At 38.9% G+C, this 25,284-nt stretch overlaps 18 non-coding genes across 18 annotated transcripts; 2 read left to right on the forward strand and 16 right to left on the reverse strand.

Annotated features, from left to right (window-relative positions):
• Positions 1-641: 641 nt before the first annotated feature.
• TRNAT-UGU (transfer RNA threonine (anticodon UGU)) lies at positions 642-714 on the reverse strand. Its single transcript has one exon. It is a non-coding gene; the product is annotated as a tRNA-Thr (tRNA).
• A 1,296-nt stretch (positions 715-2,010) lies between these two features.
• Positions 2,011-2,083, reverse strand: TRNAT-UGU (transfer RNA threonine (anticodon UGU)). Its single transcript has one exon. It is a non-coding gene; the product is annotated as a tRNA-Thr (tRNA).
• Positions 2,084-3,621: 1,538 nt separating this feature from the next.
• TRNAT-UGU (transfer RNA threonine (anticodon UGU)) lies at positions 3,622-3,694 on the reverse strand. Its single transcript has one exon. It is a non-coding gene; the product is annotated as a tRNA-Thr (tRNA).
• A 1,297-nt stretch (positions 3,695-4,991) lies between these two features.
• On the reverse strand, positions 4,992-5,064 carry TRNAT-UGU (transfer RNA threonine (anticodon UGU)). The gene has a single exon. It is a non-coding gene; the product is annotated as a tRNA-Thr (tRNA).
• A 1,297-nt stretch (positions 5,065-6,361) lies between these two features.
• On the reverse strand, positions 6,362-6,434 carry TRNAT-UGU (transfer RNA threonine (anticodon UGU)). The gene has a single exon. It is a non-coding gene; the product is annotated as a tRNA-Thr (tRNA).
• Positions 6,435-7,972: 1,538 nt separating this feature from the next.
• TRNAT-UGU (transfer RNA threonine (anticodon UGU)) lies at positions 7,973-8,045 on the reverse strand. Its single transcript has one exon. It is a non-coding gene; the product is annotated as a tRNA-Thr (tRNA).
• Positions 8,046-9,342: 1,297 nt separating this feature from the next.
• On the reverse strand, positions 9,343-9,415 carry TRNAT-UGU (transfer RNA threonine (anticodon UGU)). Its single transcript has one exon. It is a non-coding gene; the product is annotated as a tRNA-Thr (tRNA).
• Positions 9,416-10,953: 1,538 nt separating this feature from the next.
• Positions 10,954-11,026, reverse strand: TRNAT-UGU (transfer RNA threonine (anticodon UGU)). The gene has a single exon. It is a non-coding gene; the product is annotated as a tRNA-Thr (tRNA).
• A 1,538-nt stretch (positions 11,027-12,564) lies between these two features.
• Positions 12,565-12,637, reverse strand: TRNAT-UGU (transfer RNA threonine (anticodon UGU)). The gene has a single exon. It is a non-coding gene; the product is annotated as a tRNA-Thr (tRNA).
• A 1,297-nt stretch (positions 12,638-13,934) lies between these two features.
• TRNAT-UGU (transfer RNA threonine (anticodon UGU)) lies at positions 13,935-14,007 on the reverse strand. Its single transcript has one exon. It is a non-coding gene; the product is annotated as a tRNA-Thr (tRNA).
• A 1,538-nt stretch (positions 14,008-15,545) lies between these two features.
• Positions 15,546-15,618, reverse strand: TRNAT-UGU (transfer RNA threonine (anticodon UGU)). Its single transcript has one exon. It is a non-coding gene; the product is annotated as a tRNA-Thr (tRNA).
• Positions 15,619-16,915: 1,297 nt separating this feature from the next.
• On the reverse strand, positions 16,916-16,988 carry TRNAT-UGU (transfer RNA threonine (anticodon UGU)). The gene has a single exon. It is a non-coding gene; the product is annotated as a tRNA-Thr (tRNA).
• Positions 16,989-18,526: 1,538 nt separating this feature from the next.
• Positions 18,527-18,599, reverse strand: TRNAT-UGU (transfer RNA threonine (anticodon UGU)). The gene has a single exon. It is a non-coding gene; the product is annotated as a tRNA-Thr (tRNA).
• Positions 18,600-19,896: 1,297 nt separating this feature from the next.
• TRNAT-UGU (transfer RNA threonine (anticodon UGU)) lies at positions 19,897-19,969 on the reverse strand. Its single transcript has one exon. It is a non-coding gene; the product is annotated as a tRNA-Thr (tRNA).
• Positions 19,970-21,507: 1,538 nt separating this feature from the next.
• TRNAT-UGU (transfer RNA threonine (anticodon UGU)) lies at positions 21,508-21,580 on the reverse strand. The gene has a single exon. It is a non-coding gene; the product is annotated as a tRNA-Thr (tRNA).
• A 1,538-nt stretch (positions 21,581-23,118) lies between these two features.
• TRNAT-UGU (transfer RNA threonine (anticodon UGU)) lies at positions 23,119-23,191 on the reverse strand. Its single transcript has one exon. It is a non-coding gene; the product is annotated as a tRNA-Thr (tRNA).
• Positions 23,192-23,555: 364 nt separating this feature from the next.
• TRNAL-CAG (transfer RNA leucine (anticodon CAG)) lies at positions 23,556-23,638 on the forward strand. Its single transcript has one exon. It is a non-coding gene; the product is annotated as a tRNA-Leu (tRNA).
• Positions 23,639-24,522: 884 nt separating this feature from the next.
• Positions 24,523-24,605, forward strand: TRNAL-CAG (transfer RNA leucine (anticodon CAG)). The gene has a single exon. It is a non-coding gene; the product is annotated as a tRNA-Leu (tRNA).
• Positions 24,606-25,284: the final 679 nt, after the last annotated feature.

Consider the following 25,284-nt stretch of genomic DNA (forward strand, 5'->3'; position numbering starts at 1 on the left):
TAGACGGGAGAGAAGGCATTGTTCGTCTGATAGTGTGCTCCAAGCATGTGCTAACCTGTGTTAAGGGAATCCTGCAAGTAAAGGTTTGAGTGAGTTGTGCACATGATCTAATGTGAATGGTGTGATCCATTTTGATTAATACAAAAGGTTTTATCTATATTTGTAATTCTGCCTGTAATGACAATCAGATCACTACTAAAAAGCGATTTCTACAGAGCAGAATAATAGGGCTAGGTGGAAAGAGTGAAAACTGCAAGATTTTAATTTCCCAAATCATTAAAATTATTTAAAAATTATGCGTGACATCAAACTTTGATTCAAGCAATAGGTATTGTTCTGATAACACATTCCATTCAAGGTATATCCCACCTGTGTAAAGTGGCATTCAAGGTCTCGCTCCCAGGGTAAGAGCATGCAGTCACAGTGACCTACATGGCGATGAAAATTTTCTGCAACCAGAAGAGAATTGGGTCATGTTAAGAGCTTAATTGTTGAAGTGAGATTAAAGGACTATAAAATCTCGACTTTTTGATTTTGGCATTCAGAGGGCTGTAAAGAGAAAGTGTTGAAAGATCCTTTCTCATAGGCAAAAACCACTTTCAGAAGGTTTGATGTTCACGATAGCCTTTACTAAGAAAATTTGGCCTCAGTGAGAATCGAACTCACGACCCCTGGTTTACAAGACCAGTGCTCTAACCCCTGAGCTATGAAGCCTGCATTTTGAAAGAGTCCCACAATATTTTTGACCAATTCTATATTCCTTTTTCAAAAATCTTAGAATGTCATGAGTAGGAATGAACCCATGCTTCCTGAAAAGATCATGCGGCCATCCTCAAATACACAAGTCGAAAAAATTGCGAAACTCAAAGAACTCAAAGAACCCTGTTGAAAAAAACCTAAGCAGATTTGAAAGCTGGTAGTAACATCAATTCACCATTAAAAAGCATCTTATGTACTAGAATATTTAGCTTCTTGAGAACAGCCACATTGGTTCTACTAACATGGTTCCAAAACAGCTCTTTTCACCATCAGCCTAGACTAAGATGTTAAGCCCCAGTTCTTAATGCCGCGGTAATCCTCGTGCTGCTTGGCACTACAATCCTTTTTCTTCATTCTTACCAGAAGGTCTTTTTATTCTGAAAATATTTTCATGTAGCAATTGCTAAAACATCCTGGGTAATATTTAAGCAAAACTGAGCTGCCAGAAGCGGTATTTGAACCCACAAGTCCAGGAGAGCATACGTCCACCAGACCGCTCAACCATTCGGCAGCTTGCAGATTTTGGTGAGATACCAAAGATCATCGTAAGCATCAACAAAAAGGTTTATCTTTTTTGACTAAGCAAGCAACTAAAAGCGCTTCAAAACAATAGACGGGAGAGAAGGCATTGTTCGTCTGATAGTGTGCTCCAAGCATGTGCTAACCTGTGTTAAGGGAATCCTGCAAGTAAAGGTTTGAGTGAGTTGTGCACATGATCTAATGTGAATGGTGTGATCCATTTTGATTAATACAAAAGGTTTTATCTATATTTGTAATTCTGCCTGTAATGACAATCAGATCACTACTAAAAAGCGATTTCTACAGAGCAGAATAATAGGGCTAGGTGGAAAGAGTGAAAACTGCAAGATTTTAATTTCCCAAATCATTAAAATTATTTAAAAATTATGCGTGACATCAAACTTTGATTCAAGCAATAGGTATTGTTCTGATAACACATTCCATTCAAGGTATATCCCACCTGTGTAAAGTGGCATTCAAGGTCTCGCTCCCAGGGTAAGAGCATGCAGTCACAGTGACCTACATGGCGATGAAAATTTTCTGCAACCAGAAGAGAATTGGGTCATGTTAAGAGCTTAATTGTTGAAGTGAGATTAAAGGACTATAAAATCTCGACTTTTTGATTTTGGCATTCAGAGGGCTGTAAAGAGAAAGTGTTGAAAGATCCTTTCTCATAGGCAAAAAACACTTTCAGAAGGTTTGATGTTCACGATAGCCTTTACTAAGAAAATTTGGCCTCAGTGAGAATCGAACTCACGACCCCTGGTTTACAAGACCAGTGCTCTAACCCCTGAGCTATGAAGCCTGCATTTTGAAAGAGTCCCACAATATTTTTGACCAATTCTATATTCCTTTTTCAAAAATCTTAGAATGTCATAAGTAGGAATGAACCCATGCTTCCTGAAAAGATCATGCGGCCATCCTCAAATACACAAGTCGAAAAAATTGCGAAACTCAAAGAAAGTTTGGTCGTGCTAAGAGTCCAATTCTTGGGATGAAATATAAAGCCTGGAGCAGTTTTTCATTCCCTGGTGCAGCACTGCTTTATATTAGTTGAGGATTTAATAGTCAGAGGGTTGAACAGAAAAAGTTTTGAAGGACTTTTTCCTTCCTTGATTCAAATTGCAGGTTTAAAAGCAAAGCGCTCACATCAGCCCAGTATGTGTGCATATCTTTTCTTTTAGTTATGTTCTGATAGAACCCTGTTGGAAAAAACCTAAGCAGATTTGAAAGCTGGTAGTAACATCAATTCACCATTAAAAAGCATCTTATGTACTAGAATATTTAGCTTCTTGAGAACAGCCACATTGGTTCTACTAACATGGTTCCAAAACAGCTCTTTTCACCATCAGCCTAGACTAAGATGTTAAGCCCCAGTTCTTAATGCCTCGGTAATCCTCGTGCTGCTTGGCACTACAATCCTTTTTCTTCATTCTTACCAGAAGGTCTTTTTATTCTGAAAATATTTTCATGTAGCAATTGCTAAAACATCCTGGGTAATATTTAAGCAAAACTGAGCTGCCAGAAGCGGTATTTGAACCCACAAGTCCAGGAGAGCATACAACCTGAACGTAGTCCCCCAGACCGCTCAACCATTCGGCAGCTTGCAGATTTTGGTGAGATACCAAAGATCATCGTAAGCATCAACAAAAAAGGTTTATCTTTTTTGACTAAGCAAGCAACTAAAAGCGCTTCAAAACAATAGACGGGAGAGAAGGCATTGTTCGTCTGATAGTGTGCTCCAAGCATGTGCTAACCTGTGTTAAGGGAATCCTGCAAGTAAAGGTTTGAGTGAGTTGTGCACATGATCTAATGTGAATGGTGTGATCCATTTTGATTAATACAAAAGGTTTTATCTATATTTGTAATTCTGCCTGTAATGACAATCAGATCACTACTAAAAAGCGATTTCTACAGAGCAGAATAATAGGGCTAGGTGGAAAGAGTGAAAACTGCAAGATTTTAATTTCCCAAATCATTAAAATTATTTAAAAATTATGCGTGACATCAAACTTTGATTCAAGCAATAGGTATTGTTCTGATAACACATTCCATTCAAGGTATATCCCACCTGTGTAAAGTGGCATTCAAGGTCTCGCTCCCAGGGTAAGAGCATGCAGTCACAGTGACCTACATGGCGATGAAAATTTTCTGCAACCAGAAGAGAATTGGGTCATGTTAAGAGCTTAATTGTTGAAGTGAGATTAAAGGACTATAAAATCTCGACTTTTTGATTTTGGCATTCAGAGGGCTGTAAAGAGAAAGTGTTGAAAGATCCTTTCTCATAGGCAAAAACCACTTTCAGAAGGTTTGATGTTCACGATAGCCTTTACTAAGAAAATTTGGCCTCAGTGAGAATCGAACTCACGACCCCTGGTTTACAAGACCAGTGCTCTAACCCCTGAGCTATGAAGCCTGCATTTTGAAAGAGTCCCACAATATTTTTGACCAATTCTATATTCCTTTTTCAAAAATCTTAGAATGTCATAAGTAGGAATGAACCCATGCTTCCTGAAAAGATCATGCGGCCATCCTCAAATACACAAGTCGAAAAAATTGCGAAACTCAAAGAACTCAAAGAACCCTGTTGAAAAAAACCTAAGCAGATTTGAAAGCTGGTAGTAACATCAATTCACCATTAAAAAGCATCTTATGTACTAGAATATTTAGCTTCTTGAGAACAGCCACATTGGTTCTACTAACATGGTTCCAAAACAGCTCTTTTCACCATCAGCCTAGACTAAGATGTTAAGCCCCAGTTCTTAATGCCGCGATAATCCTCGTGCTGCTTGGCACTACAATCCTTTTTCTTCATTCTTACCAGAAGGTCTTTTTATTCTGAAAATATTTTCATGTAGCAATTGCTAAAACATCCTGGGTAATATTTAAGCAAAACTGAGCTGCCAGAAGCGGTATTTGAACCCACAAGTCCAGGAGAGCATACGTCCACCAGACCGCTCAACCATTCGGCAGCTTGCAGATTTTGGTGAGATACCAAAGATCATCGTAAGCATCAACAAAAAAGGTTTATCTTTTTTGACTAAGCAAGCAACTAAAAGCGCTTCAAAACAATAGACGGGAGAGAAGGCATTGTTCGTCTGATAGTGTGCTCCAAGCATGTGCTAACCTGTGTTAAGGGAATCCTGCAAGTAAAGGTTTGAGTGAGTTGTGCACATGATCTAATGTGAATGGTGTGATCCATTTTGATTAATACAAAAGGTTTTATCTATATTTGTAATTCTGCCTGTAATGACAATCAGATCACTACTAAAAAGCGATTTCTACAGAGCAGAATAATAGGGCTAGGTGGAAAGAGTGAAAACTGCAAGATTTTAATTTCCCAAATCATTAAAATTATTTAAAAATTATGCGTGACATCAAACTTTGATTCAAGCAATAGGTATTGTTCTGATAACACATTCCATTCAAGGTATATCCCACCTGTGTAAAGTGGCATTCAAGGTCTCGCTCCCAGGGTAAGAGCATGCAGTCACAGTGACCTACATGGCGATGAAAATTTTCTGCAACCAGAAGAGAATTGGGTCATGTTAAGAGCTTAATTGTTGAAGTGAGATTAAAGGACTATAAAATCTCGACTTTTTGATTTTGGCATTCAGAGGGCTGTAAAGAGAAAGTGTTGAAAGATCCTTTCTCATAGGCAAAAACCACTTTCAGAAGGTTTGATGTTCACGATAGCCTTTACTAAGAAAATTTGGCCTCAGTGAGAATCGAACTCACGACCCCTGGTTTACAAGACCAGTGCTCTAACCCCTGAGCTATGAAGCCTGCATTTTGAAAGAGTCCCACAATATTTTTGACCAATTCTATATTCCTTTTTCAAAAATCTTAGAATGTCATAAGTAGGAATGAACCCATGCTTCCTGAAAAGATCATGCGGCCATCCTCAAATACACAAGTCGAAAAAATTGCGAAACTCAAAGAACTCAAAGAACCCTGTTGAAAAAAACCTAAGCAGATTTGAAAGCTGGTAGTAACATCAATTCACCATTAAAAAGCATCTTATGTACTAGAATATTTAGCTTCTTGAGAACAGCCACATTGGTTCTACTAACATGGTTCCAAAACAGCTCTTTTCACCATCAGCCTAGACTAAGATGTTAAGCCCCAGTTCTTAATGCCGCGATAATCCTCGTGCTGCTTGGCACTACAATCCTTTTTCTTCATTCTTACCAGAAGGTCTTTTTATTCTGAAAATATTTTCATGTAGCAATTGCTAAAACATCCTGGGTAATATTTAAGCAAAACTGAGCTGCCAGAAGCGGTATTTGAACCCACAAGTCCAGGAGAGCATACGTCCACCAGACCGCTCAACCATTCGGCAGCTTGCAGATTTTGGTGAGATACCAAAGATCATCGTAAGCATCAACAAAAAAGGTTTATCTTTTTTGACTAAGCAAGCAACTAAAAGCGCTTCAAAACAATAGACGGGAGAGAAGGCATTGTTCGTCTGATAGTGTGCTCCAAGCATGTGCTAACCTGTGTTAAGGGAATCCTGCAAGTAAAGGTTTGAGTGAGTTGTGCACATGATCTAATGTGAATGGTGTGATCCATTTTGATTAATACAAAAGGTTTTATCTATATTTGTAATTCTGCCTGTAATGACAATCAGATCACTACTAAAAAGCGATTTCTACAGAGCAGAATAATAGGGCTAGGTGGAAAGAGTGAAAACTGCAAGATTTTAATTTCCCAAATCATTAAAATTATTTAAAAATTATGCGTGACATCAAACTTTGATTCAAGCAATAGGTATTGTTCTGATAACACATTCCATTCAAGGTATATCCCACCTGTGTAAAGTGGCATTCAAGGTCTCGCTCCCAGGGTAAGAGCATGCAGTCACAGTGACCTACATGGCGATGAAAATTTTCTGCAACCAGAAGAGAATTGGGTCATGTTAAGAGCTTAATTGTTGAAGTGAGATTAAAGGACTATAAAATCTCGACTTTTTGATTTTGGCATTCAGAGGGCTGTAAAGAGAAAGTGTTGAAAGATCCTTTCTCATAGGCAAAAACCACTTTCAGAAGGTTTGATGTTCACGATAGCCTTTACTAAGAAAATTTGGCCTCAGTGAGAATCGAACTCACGACCCCTGGTTTACAAGACCAGTGCTCTAACCCCTGAGCTATGAAGCCTGCATTTTGAAAGAGTCCCACAATATTTTTGACCAATTCTATATTCCTTTTTCAAAAATCTTAGAATGTCATAAGTAGGAATGAACCCATGCTTCCTGAAAAGATCATGCGGCCATCCTCAAATACACAAGTCGAAAAAATTGCGAAACTCAAAGAAAGTTTGGTCGTGCTAAGAGTCCAATTCTTGGGATGAAATATAAAGCCTGGAGCAGTTTTTCATTCCCTGGTGCAGCACTGCTTTATATTAGTTGAGGATTTAATAGTCAGAGGGTTGCACAGAAAAAGTTTTGAAGGACTTTTTCCTTCCTTGATTCAAATTGCAGGTTTAAAAGCAAAGCGCTCACATCAGCCCAGTATGTGTGCATATCTTTTCTTTTAGTTATGTTCTGATAGAACCCTGTTGGAAAAAACCTAAGCAGATTTGAAAGCTGGTAGTAACATCAATTCACCATTAAAAAGCATCTTATGTACTAGAATATTTAGCTTCTTGAGAACAGCCACATTGGTTCTACTAACATGGTTCCAAAACAGCTCTTTTCACCATCAGCCTAGACTAAGATGTTAAGCCCCAGTTCTTAATGCCTCGGTAATCCTCGTGCTGCTTGGCACTACAATCCTTTTTCTTCATTCTTACCAGAAGGTCTTTTTATTCTGAAAATATTTTCATGTAGCAATTGCTAAAACATCCTGGGTAATATTTAAGCAAAACTGAGCTGCCAGAAGCGGTATTTGAACCCACAAGTCCAGGAGAGCATACAACCTGAACGTAGTCCCCCAGACCGCTCAACCATTCGGCAGCTTGCAGATTTTGGTGAGATACCAAAGATCATCGTAAGCATCAACAAAAAAGGTTTATCTTTTTTGACTAAGCAAGCAACTAAAAGCGCTTCAAAACAATAGACGGGAGAGAAGGCATTGTTCGTCTGATAGTGTGCTCCAAGCATGTGCTAACCTGTGTTAAGGGAATCCTGCAAGTAAAGGTTTGAGTGAGTTGTGCACATGATCTAATGTGAATGGTGTGATCCATTTTGATTAATACAAAAGGTTTTATCTATATTTGTAATTCTGCCTGTAATGACAATCAGATCACTACTAAAAAGCGATTTCTACAGAGCAGAATAATAGGGCTAGGTGGAAAGAGTGAAAACTGCAAGATTTTAATTTCCCAAATCATTAAAATTATTTAAAAATTATGCGTGACATCAAACTTTGATTCAAGCAATAGGTATTGTTCTGATAACACATTCCATTCAAGGTATATCCCACCTGTGTAAAGTGGCATTCAAGGTCTCGCTCCCAGGGTAAGAGCATGCAGTCACAGTGACCTACATGGCGATGAAAATTTTCTGCAACCAGAAGAGAATTGGGTCATGTTAAGAGCTTAATTGTTGAAGTGAGATTAAAGGACTATAAAATCTCGACTTTTTGATTTTGGCATTCAGAGGGCTGTAAAGAGAAAGTGTTGAAAGATCCTTTCTCATAGGCAAAAACCACTTTCAGAAGGTTTGATGTTCACGATAGCCTTTACTAAGAAAATTTGGCCTCAGTGAGAATCGAACTCACGACCCCTGGTTTACAAGACCAGTGCTCTAACCCCTGAGCTATGAAGCCTGCATTTTGAAAGAGTCCCACAATATTTTTGACCAATTCTATATTCCTTTTTCAAAAATCTTAGAATGTCATAAGTAGGAATGAACCCATGCTTCCTGAAAAGATCATGCGGCCATCCTCAAATACACAAGTCGAAAAAATTGCGAAACTCAAAGAACTCAAAGAACCCTGTTGAAAAAAACCTAAGCAGATTTAAAAGCTGGTAGTAACATCAATTCACCATTAAAAAGCATCTTATGTACTAGAATATTTAGCTTCTTGAGAACAGCCACATTGGTTCTACTAACATGGTTCCAAAACAGCTCTTTTCACCATCAGCCTAGACTAAGATGTTAAGCCCCAGTTCTTAATGCCGCGGTAATCCTCGTGCTGCTTGGCACTACAATCCTTTTTCTTCATTCTTACCAGAAGGTCTTTTTATTCTGAAAATATTTTCATGTAGCAATTGCTAAAGCATCCTGGGTAATATTTAAGCAAAACTGAGCTGCCAGAAGCGGTATTTGAACCCACAAGTCCAGGAGAGCATACGTCCACCAGACCGCTCAACCATTCGGCAGCTTGCAGATTTTGGTGAGATACCAAAGATCATCGTAAGCATCAACAAAAAAGGTTTATCTTTTTTGACTAAGCAAGCAACTAAAAGCGCTTCAAAACAATAGACGGGAGAGAAGGCATTGTTCGTCTGATAGTGTGCTCCAAGCATGTGCTAACCTGTGTTAAGGGAATCCTGCAAGTAAAGGTTTGAGTGAGTTGTGCACATGATCTAATGTGAATGGTGTGATCCATTTTGATTAATACAAAAGGTTTTATCTATATTTGTAATTCTGCCTGTAATGACAATCAGATCACTACTAAAAAGCGATTTCTACAGAGCAGAATAATAGGGCTAGGTGGAAAGAGTGAAAACTGCAAGATTTTAATTTCCCAAATCATTAAAATTATTTAAAAATGATGCGTGACATCAAACTTTGATTCAAGCAATAGGTATTGTTCTGATAACACATTCCATTCAAGGTATATCCCACCTGTGTAAAGTGGCATTCAAGGTCTCGCTCCCAGGGTAAGAGCATGCAGTCACAGTGACCTACATGGCGATGAAAATTTTCTGCAACCAGAAGAGAATTGGGTCATGTTAAGAGCTTAATTGTTGAAGTGAGATTAAAGGACTATAAAATCTCGACTTTTTGATTTTGGCATTCAGAGGGCTGTAAAGAGAAAGTGTTGAAAGATCCTTTCTCATAGGCAAAAACCACTTTCAGAAGGTTTGATGTTCACGATAGCCTTTACTAAGAAAATTTGGCCTCAGTGAGAATCGAACTCACGACCCCTGGTTTACAAGACCAGTGCTCTAACCCCTGAGCTATGAAGCCTGCATTTTGAAAGAGTCCCACAATATTTTTGACCAATTCTATATTCCTTTTTCAAAAATCTTAGAATGTCATAAGTAGGAATGAACCCATGCTTCCTGAAAAGATCATGCGGCCATCCTCAAATACACAAGTCGAAAAAATTGCGAAACTCAAAGAAAGTTTGGTCGTGCTAAGAGTCCAATTCTTGGGATGAAATATAAAGCCTGGAGCAGTTTTTCATTCCCTGGTGCAGCACTGCTTTATATTAGTTGAGGATTTAATAGTCAGAGGGTTGAACAGAAAAAGTTTTGAAGGACTTTTTCCTTCCTTGATTCAAATTGCAGGTTTAAAAGCAAAGCGCTCACATCAGCCCAGTATGTGTGCATATCTTTTCTTTTAGTTATGTTCTGATAGAACCCTGTTGGAAAAAACCTAAGCAGATTTGAAAGCTGGTAGTAACATCAATTCACCATTAAAAAGCATCTTATGTACTAGAATATTTAGCTTCTTGAGAACAGCCACATTGGTTCTACTAACATGGTTCCAAAACAGCTCTTTTCACCATCAGCCTAGACTAAGATGTTAAGCCCCAGTTCTTAATGCCTCGGTAATCCTCGTGCTGCTTGGCACTACAATCCTTTTTCTTCATTCTTACCAGAAGGTCTTTTTATTCTGAAAATATTTTCATGTAGCAATTGCTAAAACATCCTGGGTAATATTTAAGCAAAACTGAGCTGCCAGAAGCGGTATTTGAACCCACAAGTCCAGGAGAGCATACAACCTGAACGTAGTCCCCCAGACCGCTCAACCATTCGGCAGCTTGCAGATTTTGGTGAGATACCAAAGATCATCGTAAGCATCAACAAAAAAGGTTTATCTTTTTTGACTAAGCAAGCAACTAAAAGCGCTTCAAAACAATAGACGGGAGAGAAGGCATTGTTCGTCTGATAGTGTGCTCCAAGCATGTGCTAACCTGTGTTAAGGGAATCCTGCAAGTAAAGGTTTGAGTGAGTTGTGCACATGATCTAATGTGAATGGTGTGATCCATTTTGATTAATACAAAAGGTTTTATCTATATTTGTAATTCTGCCTGTAATGACAATCAGATCACTACTAAAAAGCGATTTCTACAGAGCAGAATAATAGGGCTAGGTGGAAAGAGTGAAAACTGCAAGATTTTAATTTCCCAAATCATTAAAATTATTTAAAAATGATGCGTGACATCAAACTTTGATTCAAGCAATAGGTATTGTTCTGATAACACATTCCATTCAAGGTATATCCCACCTGTGTAAAGTGGCATTCAAGGTCTCGCTCCCAGGGTAAGAGCATGCAGTCACAGTGACCTACATGGCGATGAAAATTTTCTGCAACCAGAAGAGAATTGGGTCATGTTAAGAGCTTAATTGTTGAAGTGAGATTAAAGGACTATAAAATCTCGACTTTTTGATTTTGGCATTCAGAGGGCTGTAAAGAGAAAGTGTTGAAAGATCCTTTCTCATAGGCAAAAACCACTTTCAGAAGGTTTGATGTTCACGATAGCCTTTACTAAGAAAATTTGGCCTCAGTGAGAATCGAACTCACGACCCCTGGTTTACAAGACCAGTGCTCTAACCCCTGAGCTATGAAGCCTGCATTTTGAAACAGTCCCACAATATTTTTGACCAATTCTATATTCCTTTTTCAAAAATCTTAGAATGTCATAAGTAGGAATGAACCCATGCTTCCTGAAAAGATCATGCGGCCATCCTCAAATACACAAGTCGAAAAAATTGCGAAACTCAAAGAAAGTTTGGTCGTGCTAAGAGTCCAATTCTTGGGATGAAATATAAAGCCTGGAGCAGTTTTTCATTCCCTGGTGCAGCACTGCTTTATATTAGTTGAGGATTTAATAGTCAGAGGGTTGAACAGAAAAAGTTTTGAAGGACTTTTTCCTTCCTTGATTCAAATTGCAGGTTTAAAAGCAAAGCGCTCACATCAGCCCAGTATGTGTGCATATCTTTTCTTTTAGTTATGTTCTGATAGAACCCTGTTGGAAAAAACCTAAGCAGATTTGAAAGCTGGTAGTAACATCAATTCACCATTAAAAAGCATCTTATGTACTAGAATATTTAGCTTCTTGAGAACAGCCACATTGGTTCTACTAACATGGTTCCAAAACAGCTCTTTTCACCATCAGCCTAGACTAAGATGTTAAGCCCCAGTTCTTAATGCCTCGGTAATCCTCGTGCTGCTTGGCACTACAATCCTTTTTCTTCATTCTTACCAGAAGGTCTTTTTATTCTGAAAATATTTTCATGTAGCAATTGCTAAAACATCCTGGGTAATATTTAATCAAAACTGAGCTGCCAGAAGCGGTATTTGAACCCACAAGTCCAGGAGAGCATACAACCTGAACGTAGTCCCCCAGACCGCTCAACCATTCGGCAGCTTGCAGATTTTGGTGAGATACCAAAGATCATCGTAAGCATCAACAAAAAAGGTTTATCTTTTTTGACTAAGCAAGCAACTAAAAGCGCTTCAAAACAATAGACGGGAGAGAAGGCATTGTTCGTCTGATAGTGTGCTCCAAGCATGTGCTAACCTGTGTTAAGGGAATCCTGCAAGTAAAGGTTTGAGTGAGTTGTGCACATGATCTAATGTGAATGGTGTGATCCATTTTGATTAATACAAAAGGTTTTATCTATATTTGTAATTCTGCCTGTAATGACAATCAGATCACTACTAAAAAGCGATTTCTACAGAGCAGAATAATAGGGCTAGGTGGAAAGAGTGAAAACTGCAAGATTTTAATTTCCCAAATCATTAAAATTATTTAAAAATTATGCGTGACATCAAACTTTGATTCAAGCAATAGGTATTGTTCTGATAACACATTCCATTCAAGGTATATCCCACCTGTGTAAAGTGGCATTCAAGGTCTCGCTCCCAGGGTAAGAGCATGCAGTCACAGTGACCTACATGGCGATGAAAATTTTCTGCAACCAGAAGAGAATTGGGTCATGTTAAGAGCTTAATTGTTGAAGTGAGATTAAAGGACTATAAAATCTCGACTTTTTGATTTTGGCATTCAGAGGGCTGTAAAGAGAAAGTGTTGAAAGATCCTTTCTCATAGGCAAAAACCACTTTCAGAAGGTTTGATGTTCACGATAGCCTTTACTAAGAAAATTTGGCCTCAGTGAGAATCGAACTCACGACCCCTGGTTTACAAGACCAGTGCTCTAACCCCTGAGCTATGAAGCCTGCATTTTGAAAGAGTCCCACAATATTTTTGACCAATTCTATATTCCTTTTTCAAAAATCTTAGAATGTCATGAGTAGGAATGAACCCATGCTTCCTGAAAAGATCATGCGGCCATCCTCAAATACACAAGTCGAAAAAATTGCGAAACTCAAAGAACTCAAAGAACCCTGTTGAAAAAAACCTAAGCAGATTTGAAAGCTGGTAGTAACATCAATTCACCATTAAAAAGCATCTTATGTACTAGAATATTTAGCTTCTTGAGAACAGCCACATTGGTTCTACTAACATGGTTCCAAAACAGCTCTTTTCACCATCAGCCTAGACTAAGATGTTAAGCCCCAGTTCTTAATGCCGCGGTAATCCTCGTGCTGCTTGGCACTACAATCCTTTTTCTTCATTCTTACCAGAAGGTCTTTTTATTCTGAAAATATTTTCATGTAGCAATTGCTAAAACATCCTGGGTAATATTTAAGCAAAACTGAGCTGCCAGAAGCGGTATTTGAACCCACAAGTCCAGGAGAGCATACGTCCACCAGACCGCTCAACCATTCGGCAGCTTGCAGATTTTGGTGAGATACCAAAGATCATCGTAAGCATCAACAAAAAAGGTTTATCTTTTTTGACTAAGCAAGCAACTAAAAGCGCTTCAAAACAATAGACGGGAGAGAAGGCATTGTTCGTCTGATAGTGTGCTCCAAGCATGTGCTAACCTGTGTTAAGGGAATCCTGCAAGTAAAGGTTTGAGTGAGTTGTGCACATGATCTAATGTGAATGGTGTGATCCATTTTGATTAATACAAAAGGTTTTATCTATATTTGTAATTCTGCCTGTAATGACAATCAGATCACTACTAAAAAGCGATTTCTACAGAGCAGAATAATAGGGCTAGGTGGAAAGAGTGAAAACTGCAAGATTTTAATTTCCCAAATCATTAAAATTATTTAAAAATTATGCGTGACATCAAACTTTGATTCAAGCAATAGGTATTGTTCTGATAACACATTCCATTCAAGGTATATCCCACCTGTGTAAAGTGGCATTCAAGGTCTCGCTCCCAGGGTAAGAGCATGCAGTCACAGTGACCTACATGGCGATGAAAATTTTCTGCAACCAGAAGAGAATTGGGTCATGTTAAGAGCTTAATTGTTGAAGTGAGATTAAAGGACTATAAAATCTCGACTTTTTGATTTTGGCATTCAGAGGGCTGTAAAGAGAAAGTGTTGAAAGATCCTTTCTCATAGGCAAAAAACACTTTCAGAAGGTTTGATGTTCACGATAGCCTTTACTAAGAAAATTTGGCCTCAGTGAGAATCGAACTCACGACCCCTGGTTTACAAGACCAGTGCTCTAACCCCTGAGCTATGAAGCCTGCATTTTGAAAGAGTCCCACAATATTTTTGACCAATTCTATATTCCTTTTTCAAAAATCTTAGAATGTCATAAGTAGGAATGAACCCATGCTTCCTGAAAAGATCATGCGGCCATCCTCAAATACACAAGTCGAAAAAATTGCGAAACTCAAAGAAAGTTTGGTCGTGCTAAGAGTCCAATTCTTGGGATGAAATATAAAGCCTGGAGCAGTTTTTCATTCCCTGGTGCAGCACTGCTTTATATTAGTTGAGGATTTAATAGTCAGAGGGTTGAACAGAAAAAGTTTTGAAGGACTTTTTCCTTCCTTGATTCAAATTGCAGGTTTAAAAGCAAAGCGCTCACATCAGCCCAGTATGTGTGCATATCTTTTCTTTTAGTTATGTTCTGATAGAACCCTGTTGGAAAAAACCTAAGCAGATTTGAAAGCTGGTAGTAACATCAATTCACCATTAAAAAGCATCTTATGTACTAGAATATTTAGCTTCTTGAGAACAGCCACATTGGTTCTACTAACATGGTTCCAAAACAGCTCTTTTCACCATCAGCCTAGACTAAGATGTTAAGCCCCAGTTCTTAATGCCTCGGTAATCCTCGTGCTGCTTGGCACTACAATCCTTTTTCTTCATTCTTACCAGAAGGTCTTTTTATTCTGAAAATATTTTCATGTAGCAATTGCTAAAACATCCTGGGTAATATTTAAGCAAAACTGAGCTGCCAGAAGCGGTATTTGAACCCACAAGTCCAGGAGAGCATACAACCTGAACGTAGTCCCCCAGACCGCTCAACCATTCGGCAGCTTGCAGATTTTGGTGAGATACCAAAGATCATCGTAAGCATCAACAAAAAAGGTTTATCTTTTTTGACTAAGCAAGCAACTAAAAGCGCTTCAAAACAATAGACGGGAGAGAAGGCATTGTTCGTCTGATAGTGTGCTCCAAGCATGTGCTAACCTGTGTTAAGGGAATCCTGCAAGTAAAGGTTTGAGTGAGTTGTGCACATGATCTAATGTGAATGGTGTGATCCATTTTGATTAATACAAAAGGTTTTATCTATATTTGTAATTCTGCCTGTAATGACAATCAGATCACTACTAAAAAGCGATTTCTACAGAGCAGAATAATAGGGCTAGGTGGAAAGAGTGAAAACTGCAAGATTTTAATTTCCCAAATCATTAAAATTATTTAAAAATTATGCGTGACATCAAACTTTGATTCAAGCAATAGGTATTGTTCTGATAACACATTCCATTCAAGGTATATCCCACCTGTGTAAAGTGGCATTCAAGGTCTCGCTCCCAGGGTAAGAGCATGCAGTCACAGTGACCTACATGGCGATGAAAATTTTCTGCAACCAGAAGAGAATTGGGTCATGTTAAGAGCTTAATTGTTGAAGTGAGATTAAAGGACTATAAAATCTCGACTTTTTGATTTTGGCATTCAGAGGGCTGTAAAGAGAAAGTGTTGAAAGATCCTTTCTCATAGGCAAAAACCACTTTCAGAAGGTTTGATGTTCACGATAGCCTTTACTAAGAAAATTTGGCCTCAGTGAGAATCGAACTCACGACCCCTGGTTTACAAGACCAGTGCTCTAACCCCTGAGCTATGAAGCCTGCATTTTGAAAGAGTCCCACAATATTTTTGACCAATTCTATATTCCTTTTTCAAAAATCTTAGAATGTCATAAGTAGGAATGAACCCATGCTTCCTGAAAAGATCATGCGGCCATCCTCAAATACACAAGTCGAAAAAATTGCGAAACTCAAAGAACTCAAAGAACCCTGTTGAAAAAAACCTAAGCAGATTTGAAAGCTGGTAGTAACATCAATTCACCATTAAAAAGCATCTTATGTACTAGAATATTTAGCTTCTTGAGAACAGCCACATTGGTTCTACTAACATGGTTCCAAAACAGCTCTTTTCACCATCAGCCTAGACTAAGATGTTAAGCCCCAGTTCTTAATGCCGCGATAATCCTCGTGCTGCTTGGCACTACAATCCTTTTTCTTCATTCTTACCAGAAGGTCTTTTTATTCTGAAAATATTTTCATGTAGCAATTGCTAAAACATCCTGGGTAATATTTAAGCAAAACTGAGCTGCCAGAAGCGGTATTTGAACCCACAAGTCCAGGAGAGCATACGTCCACCAGACCGCTCAACCATTCGGCAGCTTGCAGATTTTGGTGAGATACCAAAGATCATCGTAAGCATCAACAAAAAAGGTTTATCTTTTTTGACTAAGCAAGCAACTAAAAGCGCTTCAAAACAATAGACGGGAGAGAAGGCATTGTTCGTCTGATAGTGTGCTCCAAGCATGTGCTAACCTGTGTTAAGGGAATCCTGCAAGTAAAGGTTTGAGTGAGTTGTGCACATGATCTAATGTGAATGGTGTGATCCATTTTGATTAATACAAAAGGTTTTATCTATATTTGTAATTCTGCCTGTAATGACAATCAGATCACTACTAAAAAGCGATTTCTACAGAGCAGAATAATAGGGCTAGGTGGAAAGAGTGAAAACTGCAAGATTTTAATTTCCCAAATCATTAAAATTATTTAAAAATTATGCGTGACATCAAACTTTGATTCAAGCAATAGGTATTGTTCTGATAACACATTCCATTCAAGGTATATCCCACCTGTGTAAAGTGGCATTCAAGGTCTCGCTCCCAGGGTAAGAGCATGCAGTCACAGTGACCTACATGGCGATGAAAATTTTCTGCAACCAGAAGAGAATTGGGTCATGTTAAGAGCTTAATTGTTGAAGTGAGATTAAAGGACTATAAAATCTCGACTTTTTGATTTTGGCATTCAGAGGGCTGTAAAGAGAAAGTGTTGAAAGATCCTTTCTCATAGGCAAAAACCACTTTCAGAAGGTTTGATGTTCACGATAGCCTTTACTAAGAAAATTTGGCCTCAGTGAGAATCGAACTCACGACCCCTGGTTTACAAGACCAGTGCTCTAACCCCTGAGCTATGAAGCCTGCATTTTGAAAGAGTCCCACAATATTTTTGACCAATTCTATATTCCTTTTTCAAAAATCTTAGAATGTCATAAGTAGGAATGAACCCATGCTTCCTGAAAAGATCATGCGGCCATCCTCAAATACACAAGTCGAAAAAATTGCGAAACTCAAAGAAAGTTTGGTCGTGCTAAGAGTCCAATTCTTGGGATGAAATATAAAGCCTGGAGCAGTTTTTCATTCCCTGGTGCAGCACTGCTTTATATTAGTTGAGGATTTAATAGTCAGAGGGTTGCACAGAAAAAGTTTTGAAGGACTTTTTCCTTCCTTGATTCAAATTGCAGGTTTAAAAGCAAAGCGCTCACATCAGCCCAGTATGTGTGCATATCTTTTCTTTTAGTTATGTTCTGATAGAACCCTGTTGGAAAAAACCTAAGCAGATTTGAAAGCTGGTAGTAACATCAATTCACCATTAAAAAGCATCTTATGTACTAGAATATTTAGCTTCTTGAGAACAGCCACATTGGTTCTACTAACATGGTTCCAAAACAGCTCTTTTCACCATCAGCCTAGACTAAGATGTTAAGCCCCAGTTCTTAATGCCTCGGTAATCCTCGTGCTGCTTGGCACTACAATCCTTTTTCTTCATTCTTACCAGAAGGTCTTTTTATTCTGAAAATATTTTCATGTAGCAATTGCTAAAACATCCTGGGTAATATTTAAGCAAAACTGAGCTGCCAGAAGCGGTATTTGAACCCACAAGTCCAGGAGAGCATACAACCTGAACGTAGTCCCCCAGACCGCTCAACCATTCGGCAGCTTGCAGATTTTGGTGAGATACCAAAGATCATCGTAAGCATCAACAAAAAAGGTTTATCTTTTTTGACTAAGCAAGCAACTAAAAGCGCTTCAAAACAATAGACGGGAGAGAAGGCATTGTTCGTCTGATAGTGTGCTCCAAGCATGTGCTAACCTGTGTTAAGGGAATCCTGCAAGTAAAGGTTTGAGTGAGTTGTGCACATGATCTAATGTGAATGGTGTGATCCATTTTGATTAATACAAAAGGTTTTATCTATATTTGTAATTCTGCCTGTAATGACAATCAGATCACTACTAAAAAGCGATTTCTACAGAGCAGAATAATAGGGCTAGGTGGAAAGAGTGAAAACTGCAAGATTTTAATTTCCCAAATCATTAAAATTATTTAAAAATTATGCGTGACATCAAACTTTGATTCAAGCAATAGGTATTGTTCTGATAACACATTCCATTCAAGGTATATCCCACCTGTGTAAAGTGGCATTCAAGGTCTCGCTCCCAGGGTAAGAGCATGCAGTCACAGTGACCTACATGGCGATGAAAATTTTCTGCAACCAGAAGAGAATTGGGTCATGTTAAGAGCTTAATTGTTGAAGTGAGATTAAAGGACTATAAAATCTCGACTTTTTGATTTTGGCATTCAGAGGGCTGTAAAGAGAAAGTGTTGAAAGATCCTTTCTCATAGGCAAAAACCACTTTCAGAAGGTTTGATGTTCACGATAGCCTTTACTAAGAAAATTTGGCCTCAGTGAGAATCGAACTCACGACCCCTGGTTTACAAGACCAGTGCTCTAACCCCTGAGCTATGAAGCCTGCATTTTGAAAGAGTCCCACAATATTTTTGACCAATTCTATATTCCTTTTTCAAAAATCTTAGAATGTCATAAGTAGGAATGAACCCATGCTTCCTGAAAAGATCATGCGGCCATCCTCAAATACACAAGTCGAAAAAATTGCGAAACTCAAAGAACTCAAAGAACCCTGTTGAAAAAAACCTAAGCAGATTTGAAAGCTGGTAGTAACATCAATTCACCATTAAAAAGCATCTTATGTACTAGAATATTTAGCTTCTTGAGAACAGCCACATTGGTTCTACTAACATGGTTCCAAAACAGCTCTTTTCACCATCAGCCTAGACTAAGATGTTAAGCCCCAGTTCTTAATGCCGCGGTAATCCTCGTGCTGCTTGGCACTACAATCCTTTTTCTTCATTCTTACCAGAAGGTCTTTTTATTCTGAAAATATTTTCATGTAGCAATTGCTAAAGCATCCTGGGTAATATTTAAGCAAAACTGAGCTGCCAGAAGCGGTATTTGAACCCACAAGTCCAGGAGAGCATACGTCCACCAGACCGCTCAACCATTCGGCAGCTTGCAGATTTTGGTGAGATACCAAAGATCATCGTAAGCATCAACAAAAAAGGTTTATCTTTTTTGACTAAGCAAGCAACTAAAAGCGCTTCAAAACAATAGACGGGAGAGAAGGCATTGTTCGTCTGATAGTGTGCTCCAAGCATGTGCTAACCTGTGTTAAGGGAATCCTGCAAGTAAAGGTTTGAGTGAGTTGTGCACATGATCTAATGTGAATGGTGTGATCCATTTTGATTAATACAAAAGGTTTTATCTATATTTGTAATTCTGCCTGTAATGACAATCAGATCACTACTAAAAAGCGATTTCTACAGAGCAGAATAATAGGGCTAGGTGGAAAGAGTGAAAACTGCAAGATTTTAATTTCCCAAATCATTAAAATTATTTAAAAATGATGCGTGACATCAAACTTTGATTCAAGCAATAGGTATTGTTCTGATAACACATTCCATTCAAGGTATATCCCACCTGTGTAAAGTGGCATTCAAGGTCTCGCTCCCAGGGTAAGAGCATGCAGTCACAGTGACCTACATGGCGATGAAAATTTTCTGCAACCAGAAGAGAATTGGGTCATGTTAAGAGCTTAATTGTTGAAGTGAGATTAAAGGACTATAAAATCTCGACTTTTTGATTTTGGCATTCAGAGGGCTGTAAAGAGAAAGTGTTGAAAGATCCTTTCTCATAGGCAAAAACCACTTTCAGAAGGTTTGATGTTCACGATAGCCTTTACTAAGAAAATTTGGCCTCAGTGAGAATCGAACTCACGACCCCTGGTTTACAAGACCAGTGCTCTAACCCCTGAGCTATGAAGCCTGCATTTTGAAAGAGTCCCACAATATTTTTGACCAATTCTATATTCCTTTTTCAAAAATCTTAGAATGTCATAAGTAGGAATGAACCCATGCTTCCTGAAAAGATCATGCGGCCATCCTCAAATACACAAGTCGAAAAAATTGCGAAACTCAAAGAAAGTTTGGTCGTGCTAAGAGTCCAATTCTTGGGATGAAATATAAAGCCTGGAGCAGTTTTTCATTCCCTGGTGCAGCACTGCTTTATATTAGTTGAGGATTTAATAGTCAGAGGGTTGAACAGAAAAAGTTTTGAAGGACTTTTTCCTTCCTTGATTCAAATTGCAGGTTTAAAAGCAAAGCGCTCACATCAGCCCAGTATGTGTGCATATCTTTTCTTTTAGTTATGTTCTGATAGAACCCTGTTGGAAAAAACCTAAGCAGATTTGAAAGCTGGTAGTAACATCAATTCACCATTAAAAAGCATCTTATGTACTAGAATATTTAGCTTCTTGAGAACAGCCACATTGGTTCTACTAACATGGTTCCAAAACAGCTCTTTTCACCATCAGCCTAGACTAAGATGTTAAGCCCCAGTTCTTAATGCCTCGGTAATCCTCATGCTGCTTGGCACTACAATCCTTTTTCTTCATTCTTACCAGAAGGTCTTTTTATTCTGAAAATATTTTCATGTAGCAATTGCTAAAACATCCTGGGTAATATTTAAGCAAAACTGAGCTGCCAGAAGCGGTATTTGAACCCACAAGTCCAGGAGAGCATACAACCTGAACGTAGTCCCCCAGACCGCTCAACCATTCGGCAGCTTGCAGATTTTGGTGAGATACCAAAGATCATCGTAAGCATCAACAAAAAAGGTTTATCTTTTTTGACTAAGCAAGCAACTAAAAGCGCTTCAAAACAATAGACGGGAGAGAAGGCATTGTTCGTCTGATAGTGTGCTCCAAGCATGTGCTAACCTGTGTTAAGGGAATCCTGCAAGTAAAGGTTTGAGTGAGTTGTGCACATGATCTAATGTGAATGGTGTGATCCATTTTGATTAATACAAAAGGTTTTATCTATATTTGTAATTCTGCCTGTAATGACAATCAGATCACTACTAAAAAGCGATTTCTACAGAGCAGAATAATAGGGCTAGGTGGAAAGAGTGAAAACTGCAAGATTTTAATTTCCCAAATCATTAAAATTATTTAAAAATGATGCGTGACATCAAACTTTGATTCAAGCAATAGGTATTGTTCTGATAACACATTCCATTCAAGGTATATCCCACCTGTGTAAAGTGGCATTCAAGGTCTCGCTCCCAGGGTAAGAGCATGCAGTCACAGTGACCTACATGGCGATGAAAATTTTCTGCAACCAGAAGAGAATTGGGTCATGTTAAGAGCTTAATTGTTGAAGTGAGATTAAAGGACTATAAAATCTCGACTTTTTGATTTTGGCATTCAGAGGGCTGTAAAGAGAAAGTGTTGAAAGATCCTTTCTCATAGGCAAAAACCACTTTCAGAAGGTTTGATGTTCACGATAGCCTTTACTAAGAAAATTTGGCCTCAGTGAGAATCGAACTCACGACCCCTGGTTTACAAGACCAGTGCTCTAACCCCTGAGCTATGAAGCCTGCATTTTGAAAGAGTCCCACAATATTTTTGACCAATTCTATATTCCTTTTTCAAAAATCTTAGAATGTCATAAGTAGGAATGAACCCATGCTTCCTGAAAAGATCATGCGGCCATCCTCAAATACACAAGTCGAAAAAATTGCGAAACTCAAAGAAAGTTTGGTCGTGCTAAGAGTCCAATTCTTGGGATGAAATATAAAGCCTGGAGCAGTTTTTCATTCCCTGGTGCAGCACTGCTTTATATTAGTTGAGGATTTAATAGTCAGAGGGTTGAACAGAAAAAGTTTTGAAGGACTTTTTCCTTCCTTGATTCAAATTGCAGGTTTAAAAGCAAAGCGCTCACATCAGCCCAGTATGTGTGCATATCTTTTCTTTTAGTTATGTTCTGATAGAACCCTGTTGGAAAAAACCTAAGCAGATTTGAAAGCTGGTAGTAACATCAATTCACCATTAAAAAGCATCTTATGTACTAGAATATTTAGCTTCTTGAGAACAGCCACATTGGTTCTACTAACATGGTTCCAAAACAGCTCTTTTCACCATCAGCCTAGACTAAGATGTTAAGCCCCAGTTCTTAATGCCTCGGTAATCCTCGTGCTGCTTGGCACTACAATCCTTTTTCTTCATTCTTACCAGAAGGTCTTTTTATTCTGAAAATATTTTCATGTAGCAATTGCTAAAACATCCTGGGTAATATTTAAGCAAAACTGAGCTGCCAGAAGCGGTATTTGAACCCACAAGTCCAGGAGAGCATACAACCTGAACGTAGTCCCCCAGACCGCTCAACCATTCGGCAGCTTGCAGATTTTGGTGAGATACCAAAGATCATCGTAAGCATCAACAAAAAAGGTTTATCTTTTTTGACTAAGCAAGCAACTAAAAGCGCTTCAAAACAATAGACGGGAGAGAAGGCATTGTTCGTCTGATAGTGTGCTCCAAGCATGTGCTAACCTGTGTTAAGGGAATCCTGCAAGTAAAGGTTTGAGTGAGTTGTGCACATGATCTAATGTGAATGGTGTGATCCATTTTGATTAATACAAAAGGTTTTATCTATATTTGTAATTCTGCCTGTAATGACAATCAGATCACTACTAAAAAGCGATTTCTACAGAGCAGAATAATAGGGCTAGGTGGAAAGAGTGAAAACTGCAAGATTTTAATTTCCCAAATCATTAAAATTATTTAAAAATGATGCGTGACATCAAACTTTGATTCAAGCAATAGGTATTGTTCTGATAACACATTCCATTCAAGGTATATCCCACCTGTGTAAAGTGGCATTCAAGGTCTCGCTCCCAGGGTAAGAGCATGCAGTCACAGTGACCTACATGGCGATGAAAATTTTCTGCAACCAGAAGAGAATTGGGTCATGTTAAGAGCTTAATTGTTGAAGTGAGATTAAAGGACTATAAAATCTCGACTTTTTGATTTTGGCATTCAGAGGGCTGTAAAGAGAAAGTGTTGAAAGATCCTTTCTCATAGGCAAAAACCACTTTCAGAAGGTTTGATGTTCACGATAGCCTTTACTAAGAAAATTTGGCCTCAGTGAGAATCGAACTCACGACCCCTGGTTTACAAGACCAGTGCTCTAACCCCTGAGCTATGAAGCCTGCATTTTGAAAGAGTCCCACAATATTTTTGACCAATTCTATATTCCTTTTTCAAAAATCTTAGAATGTCATAAGTAGGAATGAACCCATGCTTCCTGAAAAGATCATGCGGCCATCCTCAAATACACAAGTCGAAAAAATTGCGAAACTCAAAGAAAGTTTGGTCGTGCTAAGAGTCCAATTCTTGGGATGAAATATAAAGCCTGGAGCAGTTTTTCATTCCCTGGTGCAGCACTGCTTTATATTAGTTGAGGATTTAATAGTCAGAGGGTTGAACAGAAAAAGTTTTGAAGGACTTTTTCCTTCCTTGATTCAAATTGCAGGTTTAAAACCACGAAGCGCCAAAGCATACTGCCACATGAGAGTCAGGATGGCCGAGCGGTCTAAGGCGCTGCGTTCAGGTCGCAGTCTCCTCTGGAGGCGTGGGTTCGAATCCCACTTCTGACAGGCTAGCTTTTCCTTAAATATTAAGCAAGGCCATTTTTCTCAGGGCTCCCGAAGTCAACTTTGAAAGCAGTTTGAGGAACAAGAAACCCTCCATCAGAAAGGGGAAAAAAACACCACGCCAATCCCTTTTCTTCCTGCTTCATAGGCCACTGGTCTGGTTAAACCACGGGGTGTGAGTTTCATTCTCACTGGTGCCTAACTTCTAGGCTGATGCTCAAAAGGAACATTGGAACCCCGTTAGCCAGTAGAACATAATATGCTTGTTCTCGGGGAGAGAAGCTAATTAACCTTGCAGATAAGATTCCTTTGAATGGTCAATTGATGTTGCTGCAAGCTTTGGAAACCACTCAGGTTTCTTTTTCAGGGTTCTGATAGGATATATCTGAAGAAACATTTATACACATACTAGGCTGATGTCAAAATCCTGCTTCTAAACCAGCAACTTGAAGAAAGGTAGAAAAAGTCCTTCAAGCTTTCCTCCGTTCAACCTTTGAATGCGAAATACTCAATCAGATCGTGGAAGATCACCACCAGTAAGTGACAAACTGATCCAGTCTTTATACTTCATCCCAAGAATTGGACTCTTAATGTCACCATTTTTTCTTTGCGCTTTGCATTTTTTTTTCACACCTGCGTATTTGAGGATAGCTGCATGATCTTTCCTGGAGGCGTGGGTTCAAATCCCACCCCATGACAGCCAAGTGTTTGCTCTTACGCGTCACGGATTGGGATTCCAGCGGGGGTCTGTGTGAGGAGCGGCAAAGTTGCTCTGTTCTGCGCAAGTGCAGACTTGCAGATGTTGACAAGTGCCTCAATTTTATGCTTAACGCTTACCATGATGTCTAGTATCACCACGAAGCGCCAAAGCATACTGCCACATGAGAGTCAGGATGGCCGAGCGGTCTAAGGCACTGCGTTCAGGTCGCAGTCTCCTCTGGAGGCGTGGGTTCGAATCCCACTTCTGACAGGCTAGCTTTTCCTTAAATATTAAGCAAGGCCATTTTTCTCAGGGCTCCCGAAGTCAACTTTGAAAGCAGTTTGAGGAACAAGAAACCCTCCATCAGAAAGGGGAAAAAAACACCACGCCAATCCCTTTTCTTCCTGCTTCATAGGCCACTGGTCTGGTTAAACCACGGGGTGTGAGTTTCATTCTCACTGGTGCCTAACTTCTAGGCTGATGCTCAAAAGGAACATTGGAACCCCGTTAGCCAGTAGAACATAATATGCTTGTTCTCGGGGAGAGAAGCTAATTAACCTTGCAGATAAGATTCCTTTGAATGGTCAATTGATGTTGCTGCAAGCTTTGGAAACCACTCAGGTTTCTTTTTCAGGGTTCTGATAGGATATATCTGAAGAAACATTTATACACATACTAGGCTGATGTCAAAATCCTGCTTCTAAACCAGCAACTTGAAGAAAGGTAGAAAAAGTCCTTCAAGCTTTCCTCCGTTCAACCTTTGAATGCGAAATACTCAATCAGATCGTGGAAGATCACCACCAGTAAGTGACAAACTGATCCAGTCTTTATACTTCATCCCAAGAATTGGACTCTTAATGTCACCATTTTTTCTTTGCGCTTTGCATTTTTTTTTCACACCTGCGTATTTGAGGATAGCTGCATGATCTTTCCTGGAGGCGTGGGTTCA

The sequence above is a fragment of the Eleutherodactylus coqui genome, chromosome 7 (assembly GCF_035609145.1).
Source record: "Eleutherodactylus coqui strain aEleCoq1 chromosome 7, aEleCoq1.hap1, whole genome shotgun sequence".
In the NCBI taxonomy this organism is placed as follows: Eukaryota; Metazoa; Chordata; class Amphibia; order Anura; family Eleutherodactylidae; genus Eleutherodactylus; species Eleutherodactylus coqui.